Source organism: Cryptomeria japonica, chromosome 5 (genome assembly GCF_030272615.1).
Source record: "Cryptomeria japonica chromosome 5, Sugi_1.0, whole genome shotgun sequence".
Lineage (NCBI taxonomy): Eukaryota > Viridiplantae > Streptophyta > Pinopsida > Cupressales > Cupressaceae > Cryptomeria > Cryptomeria japonica.
In genome coordinates, this window is record NC_081409.1 from 618,076,612 (window position 1) to 618,093,354 (window position 16,743).

General features: G+C 34.9%; 1 non-coding gene and 4 pseudogenes across 1 annotated transcript; 4 read left to right on the forward strand and 1 right to left on the reverse strand.

The window, feature by feature from the left end:
* Window positions 1-5,560: 5,560 nt before the first annotated feature.
* LOC131068235 (light-independent protochlorophyllide reductase subunit B-like) lies at window positions 5,561-7,102 on the reverse strand (annotated as a pseudogene).
* A 419-nt stretch (window positions 7,103-7,521) lies between these two features.
* TRNAT-UGU (transfer RNA threonine (anticodon UGU)) lies at window positions 7,522-7,594 on the forward strand. Its single transcript has one exon. It is a non-coding gene; the product is annotated as a tRNA-Thr (tRNA).
* A 1,942-nt stretch (window positions 7,595-9,536) lies between these two features.
* Window positions 9,537-11,440, forward strand: LOC131063730 (photosystem I assembly protein Ycf3-like; annotated as a pseudogene).
* Window positions 11,441-12,014: 574 nt separating this feature from the next.
* Window positions 12,015-14,249, forward strand: LOC131063731 (photosystem I P700 chlorophyll a apoprotein A1-like; annotated as a pseudogene).
* Window positions 14,250-14,274: 25 nt separating this feature from the next.
* Window positions 14,275-16,479, forward strand: LOC131063732 (photosystem I P700 chlorophyll a apoprotein A2-like; annotated as a pseudogene).
* Window positions 16,480-16,743: the final 264 nt, after the last annotated feature.

Below are 16,743 nucleotides of genomic sequence, written 5' to 3' on the forward strand. Positions count from 1 at the left end.
AAGTTGAAGAAAAAGAAATAAAACTGGTTTATGTGAATACTAAAGAACAACTTGCAGATATTTTTACAAAACCTTTGCCTAAGGAAACCTTTGAGTATCTCAGAGATCAGCTCGGAGTCCTACCTCCACCGGTAGAGACTTAGACAGTTGATGATTGTCATCAACTGGCAGAATTAAATGGACAAATCTTTTATTCCGGTATTTGATGAGAAAGCTACTTCTCAGGGGGAGTAGTTGGTATATTGAATTGATTGGTATTTTGTATGAACTTGACCTTTTTGTGACTTTGGCATTTGATGTCAAAGGGGGAGAGATATATGGAAAAATACATTATCTTCTTGAGGAGAAATTGGTATGAGAGATTGATATTAAAAATAAATCTTTGGGTAAACACATATTACTCCTAGGGGGAGAATTGGTTTTTGTACTTGGCATTTCTATTTTGGCACTTTGATGGTTTTTCCATCTTGTGTTGCCATCAATGCCAAAGGGGAAGATTGTTAGTATTTTGGTATGGTTTTGTCATTGATGTCAACACCTGCTAAATACACCTACTTTGGAGACCCAGCAACATTCACTGGCAATCAGTAAACTGTTCAACAATCACCGGTATATAGTTAACCGGCAGGATATAATGTTCACCAGTACTTGCAATGACATGGAAGACACTTGGTAATGTCGAAGACATCATGTGGACACTTTTCCTTGAATTAAAATCATTGGTATATTCTTATTTGCATATTTGCTTTCACTGACAAATAGGTCCAGGGTTACACCGACAGGTTTATCTTTTCTAGATCAGCATGGCATGCTATGGAGATGATTTATTATTGTTGTAAATGCATTAAGCTGACATGTTCAATCGATTATTGCATCGGTTATTGTATTACTTGTAAAATATTTTATTGTAATATCTTGTAGAGATGACCTACTAAAATTGGTCTTAGGGTATGGTATAAATGTAAGATCTTATTTGTAAGATCAAGTGTGGAATGTGAAAAAGAATTGTAAGAAGGTATATGTGAGATTAAGCAGAGGTATACACGAAGACATCATTTGAAGGTGAAGCTAGGTTTTTGTAGAAGCATATTAGCATTACACCGGTACTAAATCCAGCATATGAAGATGCTATCTTGTGCAGTACATTCTCATTGGATTTAACCATCCATCTGTAGTCAGTGTGACTCCCATTTGTGTTTGAGCAGTGAGCTCCAGGTTGTTGGCCTTTCTGCATGTGCAGACCCCTCTTGTACACTTACTATCTATAGTAGTATTATTTGATTGTGGGTAAGGTTTCCCACCATGGTTTTTCCCCTTACAGGGTTTCCACGTACAAATATTTGTGTCATGTGTTGTGGTTGACTTTGTGCTTATGTTTTATGCATTAATTCTTATCGGTACAGCATTTCCTATTTACACTATTTACCGACACAATTAACTGTCTTACCACTATTAAGCAATAAGTTGGTTAATAAGATTTTGGTTTGAATTTATTAAGACAACTGATTCACCCCCCCCTCTCAGTTGTCCCCGGGACCTACAAGTTGATCTAGTCTTTCTCTGAGTGCCCTATTTTCCTCTTCTTGGTCCTCTACCTTCTTAGCCAATTCTGCATTGGTCACCATGATTTCCTAATGTGTCTTTCTCCTGAATCTTTTGTTGGCTCTGATACCACTATGATAGGGAGCTTGGTAGGTAAACACTCACAAAGCTAGTTGCTAAAAAAGATCAATTTATTGACTAAGGAATTGTAGAGTCTATTGTCTATGACTATCCAATCTGTCTTATTGTTGTAATGCCAAGTCCTTCATGGTTTTCTTGCCTAGCAAACTCCCTTACTGGTGAAGACTCCTACCCATGCACAAAACTACTCAAGATACTTAACCCTTCCAACTACACTTGCTCACACTTGGCTCCTGGGGCCTTCAACCTTTAGTTTCAATGTGTACTAAGGGTCTTCCATATGGAAATGCATGGGTAGTAAGGTAATGTTCACCATTGAATGCTCATCATCTTGTTTTAGGTCTATAACCCTCAACTTGCTTAAACTCATTAATAAGGCTCAACTACCCCAAATGAGGCTGCACACTATCTATGGGTCCCAAGTACTCTTTTTGGATTGTTTGAAATATTTTCATTATGCTTCATAAACCTCCAAGTTCCATTTTCCCAATGGGTTCATGCATTCTACAAAAAATATCATTTTGTTGTGTGTTAATAAAAAGGGCTACTAGCCTGTGGAGGCCTAATTGGCCTTGTTTTGCTCCCTCCAGTCAATGATGGCCTTTTTAACCACAAAGAAAGTTTGGGATGATGTTTTAGGAGTGTATGCTCAAGGATTTTTGAGGTTTAGCCCACTGTTAGTGTAGTTTTCAGATTGTCCACTTTATATGACATAATTGGAGGGTTTGGTAGGGTTTTGAGTGCTTCTACCATAGTTACTCTCCTTCAAACTTGTTTCAAACTCTTTGGATGCTTTGATACCTCTACCACACCATATTGAAGCTTTTCCTACCTTTTTTGGACAAGAATTATGCCAAACACTTGGCAAACAAGAAGAAAAATAGTCATTGTCACTGTCTTTTCACTGCCTTTTACCAGTCAGCAACATTTTATCTTTGGAACCTGCAAGAATGAAGAGTTTGGAAGATGGGAAGGTACCTAAATGAGGTCTTAAAACATTTACACTCCACCTATTACATTTCCTTCAAGATACAAGGCATGGATTATGCTCTTCAAGCATTCCATTTAGCAAAATGACAACAAATTTCACAAAAATAGTGAACTCACTGTTTTGTCTACAAAATGAGAATGATTACAAGGTGTAAGCTATTATAATACATCAAGATGGTGTTTCAAATCCTTGGTCACATTTCAAGACCTCTTCCTCAATGATTTGTCCATTCCAAATTACTTTTGGATGACAATCTTGAGTTTTAATCATGAACTAGCCTAGTTGCTCCAACTTGCCTAGTTCACACTCAAATGCATCTTCAAACCATTCTTCTGACACAAAAAGAGAGGAATGTACATTATATACACATTGTTCAACTTGGAAGAATCCATTGGAGGGATCCTAGACCTGGATCAACCAAGTTGACACATTTTACAACTCCAAACCTCTGGTAGGGCAGCAGATACACAGTTTACAAATATTTTTGAATAAGCACCTTGCAAATGGAAAACTAATAAAACAAATACATGAGAAGCCTTATTAAATCAACATCTCAATTTCCAAGAAGGTCCAGTATGGATTTGTACAGCTACAGTATGGACTGCCCTTCAAAAGGAACAAAAAATGGTCATAAAAGCCAAAAAAACTTGTTTTCTATTAAGTTACTCTTGAAAATACAATTACCAACCCTTTCCAAGGTAAAGGGAGGCCTTATATAGTTTCTCTAGATGGTTTCCATGCCCTTGTATGGACAAGAGGCTTCAATAATTACCTTTTTCAAGAAAATGACATTTTTGACAACTTTTCTTGCTCACAAAGGTATTTTTGACAACCTAGCCTTATCAACTGTCCTAAACAACTTAGAAATGCTTAGAAACACTAAAAAAACATTTTTAAATGCTCTTGAAACCATCAGGAGACCTTTTTGGCAATTTTTTTACATTTTTGCCAAAAAATGTCAACTCAAGGCTTGAAATGCAAGATTTGATCTCATAAGCCCAAAAGGAGATCAAAACCACTAAACATGATCCAAAACAACCTAAAACAACAAAAAAAACCTAACACAAGACTTTACAAACATAAAAGCATGAAAAACCCAAAAATGGGAGTTTGACTCAACTAGGTGCTCCTGCACCAATTGTGTTCTACATGTGTATTGCTGATTGAGTACCATTTGTGCATCTTGAAGAATTCTGAAATTAAGAGTTGTATTAAGACTAATATTCTTGCCTTTATTTTGTACAAAAAAAAAGAGACTTGAAAGTTTGTTCTTCTATTATTCATTGTTGTAAAATGAAAGTAGAAAAGAAAGAAAAGTGTATTACTTTCCTTAGTTTATTCAAAAACTTTTAAAATAGTTAGGGATGTATTTCTATTTTCAGTTGTAATTCTATGTTGAAGGAAGAAAATAAAATATTCGAAGATTCCTTTTATCAAAAGAAAGAGAAGCATTCAAGTTCCATTTTCTATTTGTTATTGTGAAGTTCTATTATGGATGTTGGATTAATTATTAATATGAAATTAGTTGTAGATTTATTCTTGCAAAAAGAATAAGGAAAAAAGAAAAGGGTATAGATTCAATATATTTCTGTAATAATATTTTAGTTTTCTGATATTAGTATCAGCCTTTAAAAAAAATTAAAAATTATAACAACTCTACTACTACATACTTATTTCTAGCTAGTATGGGAAGGAAAATAACTATTTGTTGAACTTTATAATTCATTTGAAGGCTTAGTGATTTTCTGATCCGCATTAAAATATTAGTTTATTTCATCACTAGAAATTTAAAGAAAGTTAGATTTCCACATCTAGGTTATAATAGTTTTTTTTTTATAAAAGGGGGAAAATGAAATGGGAGAATATTTATATTCAAATACATTCCTAGTCATTACATTCTACTTGCTGTCTCTGTTTAAGAAAGAAACAATAGAAGATAACTTCATTTTATAAATCATTTGTTGTGCAGATAATTACATAAATCATTTTTATTCATATATGGAAAAATAAATAAATGCTGCTAATAAATTATTTAGGCCCGCTCTCTACAAATGTATTTGGAAACACACACACACACACACACACACACACACACACACACACACACACACACACACACACACACACACACACACACACACACACACACACACACACACACACACACACACATCAAAAGAGATATACTAATGCTGTTATTAAACATCAATTTGAGAAAGACACAATTTAAGAAATAAATAATGAAATATGTCTATGAAGGTTTATCTTCATACGGCTCGAGTAATTGAAATAATTGTTTAATTAGGATCTCCCTAATTATAGAACAAATAGATAATATTAGATATCTTATTCCTTTTAATTATTAAAAAAGGAAAATGACAGATAAAATCTATATTCTTAGCTCAAGTATGCTTGAGTTATCTTAAATAATAAGATAATATTACTAATATAGTGGAATATTTCTCTCCACTTGCCGTCTTTCATCTATATTTTTTTTTTTTAGCTCGATGTAAACTTACAAAGTGGTTATAGCTCATTGATTTAATTTACATTAACCCTAGATTCTACCCCTAATTGAAAAAAAAAAAAAAAGAAATTGATACCTGGTCTATTAAACATATCTTTTTAAGGAGATAAAAGTTGAACTAAGAGCATCTTCGAGTCAAAATAGCGGATGCACTAATCATGTCATTCAAGTTTCATGTTGCTTTCTACCACATGCTTTTAGACTAATTTTTATGATAAGATAGATCTCTGATCTGATACAAAATGGATATGTAATTATGAATAGTCATTAACTCAATTTCTATAATACATTTTGAATATATATATATATATATATATATATCTGTGTGTGTGTGTGTATATATTCATTGCTCTAGTGAGCTAGGTATTCAATGCTTCTTTAGCTGCGTACATTACTTCGACAGTAATGATTTCAATCCCCTTTTGTCATGCAAATTTCTCAGTATTTCTTTCTACCTTTTCTCTGGCAAAACGAGGAATTTTACTTAATTCTAGTCGACTTTCAGGATTCCAAATTAGGCCTATATCCATAGACAATGATTTGGATATTATTTCTTTAGTATCATGACCACCAAAAATATCTAGAAGATGGTCCTCCATACCTAGAGCAAATGAGTTATAAACTAGATCAGCTATTTGATTAGTACCTTCGTAACCTAGAAAGGGTTGGTATCCCAAGGGAAAGTTTTGTATATGAACTGGTGTAGAAATAACCCCACAAGGAATATCAAGACGTTTACCAATATGACATTCCATTTGAGTACCAAATATTGCAGATGGTTCCATGTGAGTGATCATATCTCCTACCTCAGCATGATCATTTGTGATCAGTATTTCATTGCAGAAATCTTGAATTTGCTCTTTGAACCATTCCGCATGATGTTTGCAATAAGTACCTGCACAACTCACACGAATCCCCATTTCTTGAACAAGTATCTTAGTGATTGAAGCAACGTGCGTTGTATCACCAAAAACAACTGTTTCTTTGCCCGCCAAATTCTAACAATCAATAGATCTTGAAAACCAAGCAGCTTGGGAAACAAATTGAGTCTGTCCATCAATATAAGGTTCATAATCCACTCTTTTACTCGATGAACTAAGAGCCAAGGTATTCACATTTTTTTGAATCTGGCGGATCCACTCCGCCATATCTACAGCTCCCATGGGAGCTGTAGATATGTAAGGCATACCATATTCTTTATTTAAATACATTGCTGTCATCAAGCCCACTTCACGATAAGGAATTAAATTGAACCAAGCTTTTGGTAAATTTTTAAGCTCTTCTACAGATCCTCCTTCAGGAATTATTTGATTAATTTGGATGTCCAAATCTCGTAATAAACGTCTTAACTCACGACAATCGTGTTGATTATGAAAACCCAATGTAAAAATTCCAATTATATTGACAGAAGGCGCATCGGTTAGAAATTGATCCAATTTTTCTTGTCTATGACATCTATCTAAATAATATCGAACCACCTGTTCTAAAGTTCTATCCGCTGCTTGAATTTCATTTACTTGATAATGATCAACATCTGCAAAAATTACGTCGGAATCAAAAATTATGGATGCTCTATTCACAAAGTTCTGTAAATCTTCTTGCAAAATACTAGAGGTACATGTAGGTGTCAATATGATAAGATCAGGATGTTCCTCTTTATCTTTCCGGAGAATATTATCCACAACTCTTTCTTGAGATCCACATGCTAGTACGTGACGATCTACTATGCTAGCAGTTGCAGTAGTAAAATCTCTTTCACGTTCTAACATAGAACGCATTACATTGAAATAATCATCTCCTAGAGGAGCATGCATAATGGCATGCACATTTTTAAAAGAACTAGCTACTTGTAGGGTTCCAATATGAGTAGGACCAGCGTACATCCAATAGGCTAATTTCATAAATTAGACTTTATCTCTATCTCAATTTGATTTGTATTCCCATTGTACATCACAAAAATATCCCTTTCTATATTTAGATCTTATTGAAATCATATTTCTGTTCTATAAGTATAGTCTATGAAAGGATGAGAAATCAAAAAAGAATTTTTTTTCTTCTTATTTCTTTTTTCAATAATACTGTTCCACCTGGGATGGAAGGATTCGAACCTTCAGAATAACAGGACCAAAACCTGCTGCCTTACCGCTTGGCCATGCCCCATTGTTACTTTATTTTAATAAATTAATATCAATTGATGCAATGCAATTCATTTTAATCTAAATTGCATTATTCTAATTTGATTCACTATAATTCTAGCAATTTCAAAGAGATTTTTTCATTTCAGCCAATAAGTATGTGACTACATATTGCATGCATATGAGCCTGCTTAGCTCAGAGGTTAGAGCGTCGCACTTGTAATGTGATGGTCATCGGTTTGATCCCGATAGCTGGCTCATTTTTATTCTTTTCATTTCTTCCATTATCAACATTGAAATCTATGAAATAAGGAAAAGACTCTTCCATTTCTGATCGCCGGTCCGCCGGGTCTGCCTTGGCATAATCTGTTTCAACTAGAAATGAATGATTGAAACATATCTTTTTTTCTCTCTACAATAGAAACAAAATTGAAAAATAATTTGTTTCTCTATTTCTATATAAAATCATTCCAATATTCGTACTCTTTATATTATTCCTCTTTCCAACATTATTTGTTCATTTCTTGAAATAAGGAGTTTTTTATGTCTCGTTATCGCGGACCTCGTTTAAAAATAATAAATCGTCTCAAAACTTTACCAGGACTAAGTAAGAAAACACCCAATAGAATGGAACAAGCTAGTAAAAAAAAACATTCTAAACCTCCTAAACCTTCTAAATATCCTGTCCGTCTAAAAGAAAAACAAAGATTACGTTTTCATTATGGACTTACAGAACGCCAATTACTTCAATATGTTTGTATTGCTAGAAGAGCCAAGGGATCAACAGGTCAGGTTCTATTGCAATTACTTGAAATGCGCTTGGATAATATCCTTTTTCGATTGGGTATGGCGCTTACCATTCCTGAAGCCAGACAATTAGTCAACCATAGGCATATCCTGGTCAATGATTGTATAGTAGATATACCAAGTTATCATTGCAAACCCCAAGATTTTATATCTATAAAGGATAAAAAAAGGTTGAGAGATAGAATTAATAACAATATAGATATTTTTCAGAAGGATAAGATGAGGGTGCCACCCCATTTAAATCCTATTAAAAAAAAGTCACAATATAGTGGATTAGTTAAAAAAATAATAGATAATAACCATATCGGTTTGAAGATTAATGAATTATTGGTCGTAGAATACTATTCCCGTCAAGTTTAAATTGGGAATGAAAAGAAAGGACCTCTGCACATCTGTCCCTCTGTATGTTACATGACAATGTCATTATCAATAATACATTGATTGATGAATTCTATTTTTAATATTTATTTTTTTCCTTTGCCATACCTTTACTCTTTTTATTTTCTCTATCCCGAAATAGAAGGATATTGCGGGAGGATGAAAGCATCTTATTGGGTTTTCATGAGAAAATGATGCAAAAAATACTAAGGCGAATATATGGAAAGAGAGGTATTCAAACCCTTGGTAAACAGAAGCCTACATAGCAGTTCCAATGCTACGCCTTGAACCGCTCAGCCATCTTTCCTATATGATCTCTTCATTTGTCGACAAAATGAAAAGAACAAGTTTTATTATGTTATAACTTACTTTTGCATAAGTAAAGTATTTATGAAATCTGGCATGAAGACAAAAGAGTATTTTACCACACTCCTTCTTTTCTTCTTATTTCAAGATATTTTATTTTTCTCAATCTAATTTGATTATTTTATCTTATTCGGGGTTTTATTGCCAATCCAATTGTGAAATTAAGCCAGATCTATTGATCCAGAATGATCCTATATATATACATATATTATGAATCATTTTTCGGTAAGAATGAATGGTACAAATTATATCATAATGACTATACTCAATATATTCTGTGTTTTAGAATAAGTATGAACACACACGATCTTGATTTTATCAAAAAGCAGAAAATTGACTCTTCACTAATTTACTGTTTACTTGCTCGTTTGATCCTTGGGATCATGAGCAAACGAGTGCGATATTTCTTAAATTTGCATATATAGATATAAACATTGTCTAAAATTCAATTTATTGTTCATCAATAAATTGAATGAACTCTTTCAAATATTCCCATTTTTTCTTTATTTAGAAAAAATGATAATGTTTACATATTTGCGATCGTAAGGAAATCCATTTATTATACTATTGTGCATTGGAATATAATTTTGTTCATGGAATCATTTCCGTATGGGGAATAATTTTTTTTTTATCAAATTTATAATTGACTATGCCTAGATCTCAGAGAAATGACAATTTTATCGACAAGACTTTCACAATTGTAGTGGATATATTATTGCAGATAATCCCAATGGCTTCAGGGGAGAAAAAGGCATTTACCTATTACAGAGATGGTGTGATTTGATATTTTTTCCTTTCTGCTTTTTCTCATTTCGTAGAATGGCGGAATATTTATTAAGTTAAGTTAAAGAAAACTTACGCTTAGTGAAGGTGAGTTTTAGAAATAGAACAATTCTTTTTGTCATGTATCCCCGATTTATGTAACCTTAGATACTTTGATCTTTTGAGATTCTAGTATTAAGCGAAAGGTTATATCTATTACATAGATGTTAATGGTCAAATCTATATGATAGGTATGCATAGGGGAAAAAGCACTACGCATTAAAATCGACAACACAAATGCTGTTTTATAATACACAAAACCTTTTTAAGGAAGGGCTAGTTAGAATGGTTGAGGCAACAAACATCCATCTCGTTTGTATTTCGGATACCGCTAGAACCATCAGAGACTTGATGTGAATAATCCCCATAAAATACAGTGCGTTAAGGACAAAGAAATTGGTAGAGGTTATGTTTATAGTGCTAAGCTAAAATACTTGGTATTTAGAAAAAAATCTTTGAAAGAAGGATAGCTAGAGATTCATCGGAAATATGCTAGTTCCTGTTAATTCATAATATAAGAAACTATTTTTTTGTCCATTTAATGGATTACTTCCCTTATTCTGTAAAAAAAGGAGGAGCCGTATGAGGTGAAATTCTCATGTACGGTTTTGAAGCGGAGATCATTTCAATTGAATGAATGACCGTAATGAATGTGAGCTCAATCCGAAGGGGAATATGCGGAAGATTTACAAAATTATTATGAAGCCATGCGACGGAAATTGACCCCTATGACCGAAGTTATATATTATATAATATAGGTCTTATCCACACGAGTAATGGGGAACATACTAAGGCTTTGGAATATTATTTCCAGGCATTAGAATGAAACCCGTCTTTACCACAAGCTCTTAATAATACGGCCTTGATCTATCATTATGTGCGGCTATCTGTACTATAGAATGAATTCATTTAGAACTATGGAAAAGAAAAAAAAAAAGAGGCTTTCTACATATGCACCATCCAAAACAACGATTTTTTATCAACTGTAGTCAAAAGAATATCCCTCATAGGAGCCCAAATATGAATTGGTAAATATAGCCTGGATAGTCCATGGATAAAATAAAATCAATTCAATTGATGGAAAAAGCACCATAAAGATCAATTATTGAAAGTTCGGGCTGATATGATCAAATCTGCTCATGGGAAAAAAAAAAGATTCAATTTATGTAATAGGGTTGATTTACTAGGCTATTGAGCAGTGGTGTAGCATCAGATCCTAAAGACGTGAAGTACTTTCCTGGTAGGAAAGTATTCTTCAAAATTTCTATACAGAACATAGATAGTTACCTCTTAAAAATATTTTTATCTGATCTAATTTGAAGTAGATCTCTTTATTTCTAATACTTCATCTTTTTTAGGGTGGGAGAAAGGAGAAAACCTGATCATTTATCAAAAGTGAAGTTTGAAACTCATGTCATTGACCCATTCTGTTCTTTCGGTTAACCTGAACGTATTTCTTCTATTTTGGAAGTTTGGGTAAAGGACTCAAGAATAGTTGATTGAGCCGTATGAGGTAGGAAACTCTCAAGTACGGTTCTAAGGGAAGAAAACTTTTAGAAGTTGATCTATCCCGACTGAGGAGAATAGGCCATTCAACAGGGAGATCCTGAAATTGTGGAAGCTTGGTTTGATCAAGCTGCTGAGTATTGGAAACAAGCTATAGTGCTTGCTCCAAGCAATTATATCGAAGCACAAAATCGGTTAAAGATTACAAGACGTTTTGGAGAATGAAAATGTCTCGATTACTATACTGCGAAATTGTCAAGAATATGAAATTTATCCAGACAGGATAAATCCATTTTTCATACTATTCGAGCGAATTAGCTTCTCTTATTGCATTGTCATTATAAAAAAATATGTTTAAAATAAAACAAAGAATACTTTCTATGGATCGTTAATGAAAAAAATCTTTTCTCTATGGGCAAATCCCATCTAGAGATATAATTTATTAAAGATTCATTAATAATTTATCAATTCAAAGTTCTTTTTAATTATAAAAGTGATCTGTAACATATGGGTCCAGAGATATGGATAAATAAATCTGGATATGAAGATAATGATTGTATTAATATTGATATCTTTTTTTACCACTCGACGGGAAAGACATTTTATATCTCACAACGGTCCATTAAGCACCTATCAGATATGTCATAATAAATATGAACACCTGTCTCAAATTGACTTCCCTATCATAGTCACTCTAGTTTTGAACTGGGAAATAAAGAGAGAAACGAGTTGAGAATATATCTTTTTTTTTTAATCGGCGGGTTTTTTCTCATGTCTCATCTGGAAAGAGGAGAACTCAATGACCATTCGTTCACCAGAACCAGAAGTAAAGATCATAGTGGATAGGGATCCTGTTAAAACCTCTTTTGAAAAATGGGCTAAACCCGGTCACTTCTCAAAGACACTAGCCAAGGGACCTAATACTACCACCTGGATCTAGAACCTACATGCTGATGCTCACAATTTTGATAGCCATACCAATAATTTGGAAGAGATCTCCTGCAAAGTATTTAGTGCTCATTTTGGTCAATTAGCAATAATATTTATTTGGCTAAGTGGGATGTACTTTCACGGCGCTCGCTTCTCCAATTATGAAGCATTGCTAGGCGATCCTACTCACATTAAACCCAGTGGTCAGGTAGTTTGGCCGATAGTAGGCCAAGAAATTTTGAATGGAGATGTGGGTGGAGGTTTTTGAGGAACACAAATAACCTCTGGGTTCTTCCAAATTTGGCGAGCATTCAGAATAACTATTGAATTGCAACTTTACTGCACCGCAATTGGTGCATTGATCTTTGCAGCGTTAATGCTTTTTGCTGGTTGGTTCCATTATCACAAAGCTGCTCCAAAATTGACTTGGTTCCAAGATGTAGAATCCATGTTGAACCACCATTTAGCAGGGTTACTAGGACTTGGCTCTCTATCTTGGGCAGGACACCAAATACACATTTCTTTACCTATTAATCAACTCTTAGATGCTGGAGTGGACCCTAAAGAGATACCACTTCCTCATGAGCTTTTAGCTCAACTTTATCCCAGTTTTGCTAAGGGATTGACCCCATTTTTCACCCTGAATTGGTCGGAATATTTAGATTTTTTGACTTTTCGTGGAGGACTCAACCCAGTAATGGGGGGTCTGTGGCTGACCGATACTGCACACCACCATTTGGCTATTGCAGTTCTTTTTCTAATCACTGGTCATATGTATAGAACCAATTGGGTTATTGGTCATAACCTCAAGGATATTTTGGAAGCTCATAAAGGTCCATTTACAGGGGAAGGACATAAAGGTCTTTACGAGATCTTAACTACTTCATGGCATGCTCAATTAGCTCTTAACCTAGCTATGTTAGGGTCTTTAACTATTGTCGTAGCTCACCATATGTATTCTATGCCTCCCTATCCATATCTAGCTACTGACTATGGTACCCAACTGTCTCTGTTCACACACCATATGTGGATTGGTGGATTTCTCATAGTTGGCGCTGCTGCACATGCAGCTATTTTTATGGTAAGAGACTATGATCCGACTACTCAATACAACAATCTTTTAGATCGTGTTCTGAGACATCGTGATGCAATCGTATCACACCTCAACTGGGCATGTATTTTCTTAGGTTTCCATAGTTTTGGTCTATATATTCATAATGATACTATGAGTGCTTTAGGACGTCCTAAAGATATGTTTTCAGATACTGCTATACAATTACAACCTATCTTTGCTCAATGGGTACAAAACACTCATGCTTTAGCACCCAGTTTGACAGCTCCTGATGCAACAGCAAGCACCAGCTTAACCTGGGGAGGCGGTGATTTGGTAGCAGTAGGTGCCAAAGTGGCTTTGTTACCTATTCCATTAGGAATTGTGGATTTTTTAGTACACCATATTCATGCATTTACTATCCATGTGACTATATTAATATTACTGAAAGGTGTTTTATTTGCTCGCAGTTCTCGTTTAATACCCGATAAAGTGAATCTTGGTTTTCGTTTTCCTTGCGATGGGCCTGGTAGAGGAGGAACATGTCAAGTATCTGCCTGGGATCATGTCTTCCTAGGATTATTCTGGATGTACAATGCAATTTCAGTAGTAATATTTCATTTTAGTTGGAAAATGCAGTCTGACGTTTGGGGTAGTATAAGTGATCAGGGAGTGGTAACTCATATTACAGGAGGAAACTTTGCACAGAGTTCCATTACAATTAACGGGTGGCTTCATGACTTTCTATGGGCACAAGCTTCTCAAGTAATCCAATCTTATGGTTCTTCATTATCTGCCTATGGCCTTTTATTCTTAGGTGCTCATTTCGTTTGGGCCTTTAGTTTAATTTTCCTATTTAGTGGCCATGGATATTGGCAAGAACTTATTGAATCTATTGTTTGGGCTCATAATAAATTAAAAGTTGCTCCTGCTATCCAGCCAAGAGCCTTGAGTATTGTCCAAAGACGTGTTGTAGGAGTAGCTCATTACCTTCTGGGTGGAATCGTCACAACATGGGCATTCTTCCTAGCAAGAATTATTGCAGTAGGATAATGACTAGGAGGATTTGAAAAGCATTATGGCATCATGATTTCCAAAGTTTAGCCAAGGCTTGGCCCATGACCCAACTACTCATCGTATTTGGTTTGGTATTGCTACTGCACATGACTTTGAGAGTCATGATGATATTATCGAAGAGCGTCTTTATCAAAAGATTTTTGCTTCTCACTTTGGTCAGTTAGCTATAATCTTTCTGTGGACCTCTGGTAATTTGTTCCATGTAGCTTGGCAAGGCAATTTCGAAGCATGGGTCCGCGACCCCTTACATGTAAGACCTATTGCTCATGCGATTTGGGATCCTCATTTTGGTCAACCAGCCGTAGAAGCCTTTACCTAAGGAGGTGCCCCCGGTCCAGTCAATATTGCTTATTTCGGTGTTTATCAGTGGTGGTATACAATTGGCTTACGCACTAATGAAGATCTTTATACTGGAGCTCTTTTCTTGCTATTTCTTTCTGCTCTCTTTTTAACAGCGGGTTGGTTGCATCTACAACCTCAATGGAAACCAAGTGTTTCATGGTTTAAAAATGCTGAATCTCGTCTCAATCATCATTTGTCAGGGCTTTTCGAAGTCAGTTCTTTGGCTTGGACGGGGCATTTAGTTCATGTCGCTATTCCTGAATCAAGAGGAGAACACATAAGATGGGATAATTTTTTAGATGTATTACCGCATCTCGAAGGGTTGGAACCACTTTTTACAGGTCAGTGGAATCTTTATGCTCAAAATCCTGATTCCAGTAGTCATTTATTTGGTACTACTAAAGGGGTGGGAACTTCTATTCTAACTCTTCTCGGGGGATTTCACCCACAAACACAAAGTTTGTGGCTAACTGATATCGCGTATCATCATTTAGCTATTGCATTTGTGTTTTTCATTGTTGGCCATATGTATAGAACCAACTTTGGGATTGGACATAGTATAAAAGATATTTTAGAAGCACATGTTCCTCTGAAAGGCTTATTAGGACGCGGGCATAAGGGTCTTTACAACACAATCAATAATTCTCTTCACTTTCAATTAGGTCTTGCTCTAGCTTCTTTGGGAGTTGTTACTTCCTTGGTAGCTCAACACATGTATTCTTTACCTGCCTATGCATTCATAGCACAAGATTTTACTACCCAAGCTGCATTGTATACTCATCATCAATACATTGCCGGATTCATTATGACAGGAGCATTTGCTCAAGGAGCTATATTTCTCATTAGAGATTATAATCTAGAACAGAATAAGGATAATGTATTGGCGAGAATGTTGGAGCATAAGGAAGCCATAATCTCTCATTTGAGTTGGGTTAGTTTATTCCTAGGTTTTCATACCTTGGGACTTTATGTTCATAACGGTGTTATGCTCGCTTTTGGTACTCCAGAAAAGCAAATCTTGATTGAACCCATATTTGCTCAATGGATACAATCTGCTCATGGTAAGACCTTATATGGTTTTGATGTACTCTTATCTTCAACAAATGATCTAGCATTCAATGCTAGCAAAAGCTTATGGTTACCTGGTTGGTTGAGTGCTATTAACGATAATAAAAATTCATTGTTCTTAACAATTGGTCCCGCAGACTTTTTGGTTCATCATGCTATTGCTCTAGGTTTGCATACAACTACATTGATTTTAGTAAAAGGTGCTTTAGATGCGCGCGGTTCTAAGCTAATGCTTGATAAGAAAGATTTTGGTTATAGTTTTCCTTGTGATGGTCTGGGACGGGGCGGTACTTGTGATATTTCGGCCTGGGATGCTTTTTATTTAGCAGTTTTCTGGATGTTGAATACCATTGGATGGGTTACTTTCTATTGGCATTGGAAGCATATTACCTTATGGCAGGGAAATGTAGCTCAATTTAATGAGTCTTCCACTTATTTAATGGGATGGTTAAGAGATTATCTTTGGTTAAATTCTTCACAACTAATTAATGGATACAATCCTTTTGGTATGAACAGTTTATCTGTATGGGCGTGGATGTTCTTATTTGGGCATCTTGTTTGGGCTAGTGGATTTATGTTTCTTATTTCTGGGTGTGGATATTGGCAAGAACTGATTGAAACTCTTGCATGGGCTCATGAACACACACCTTTGGCTAATTTAGTTTGATGGAGGGATAAGTCGGTAGCTCTTTCCATTGTTCAAGTGCGATTAGTTGGATTAGCTCACTTTTCTGTAGGCTATATATTCACCTATGTAGCTTTTTTAATCGCCTCTACATCAGGCAAATTCGGTTAATTCTTTTTCATTTTATTCTAATATTTAGATTTTCTATCTAATCTCTATGCATAAAAAGAAAGAGTAATCCACATAATACTTCTCCATCTCAAATTTGATCTAGATTATTTATATAAACTAGCTGAATCATCATGGCAAGAAAAAGTCTCATTCAAAGAGAGAAAAAGAAACAAAGATTGGAAAGGAAATATAATTTGCTTCGCCAATCTTTGAAAAAAGAGATGAGCGAAGTCTCATCACTGGATGATAAATTGGATATTTATA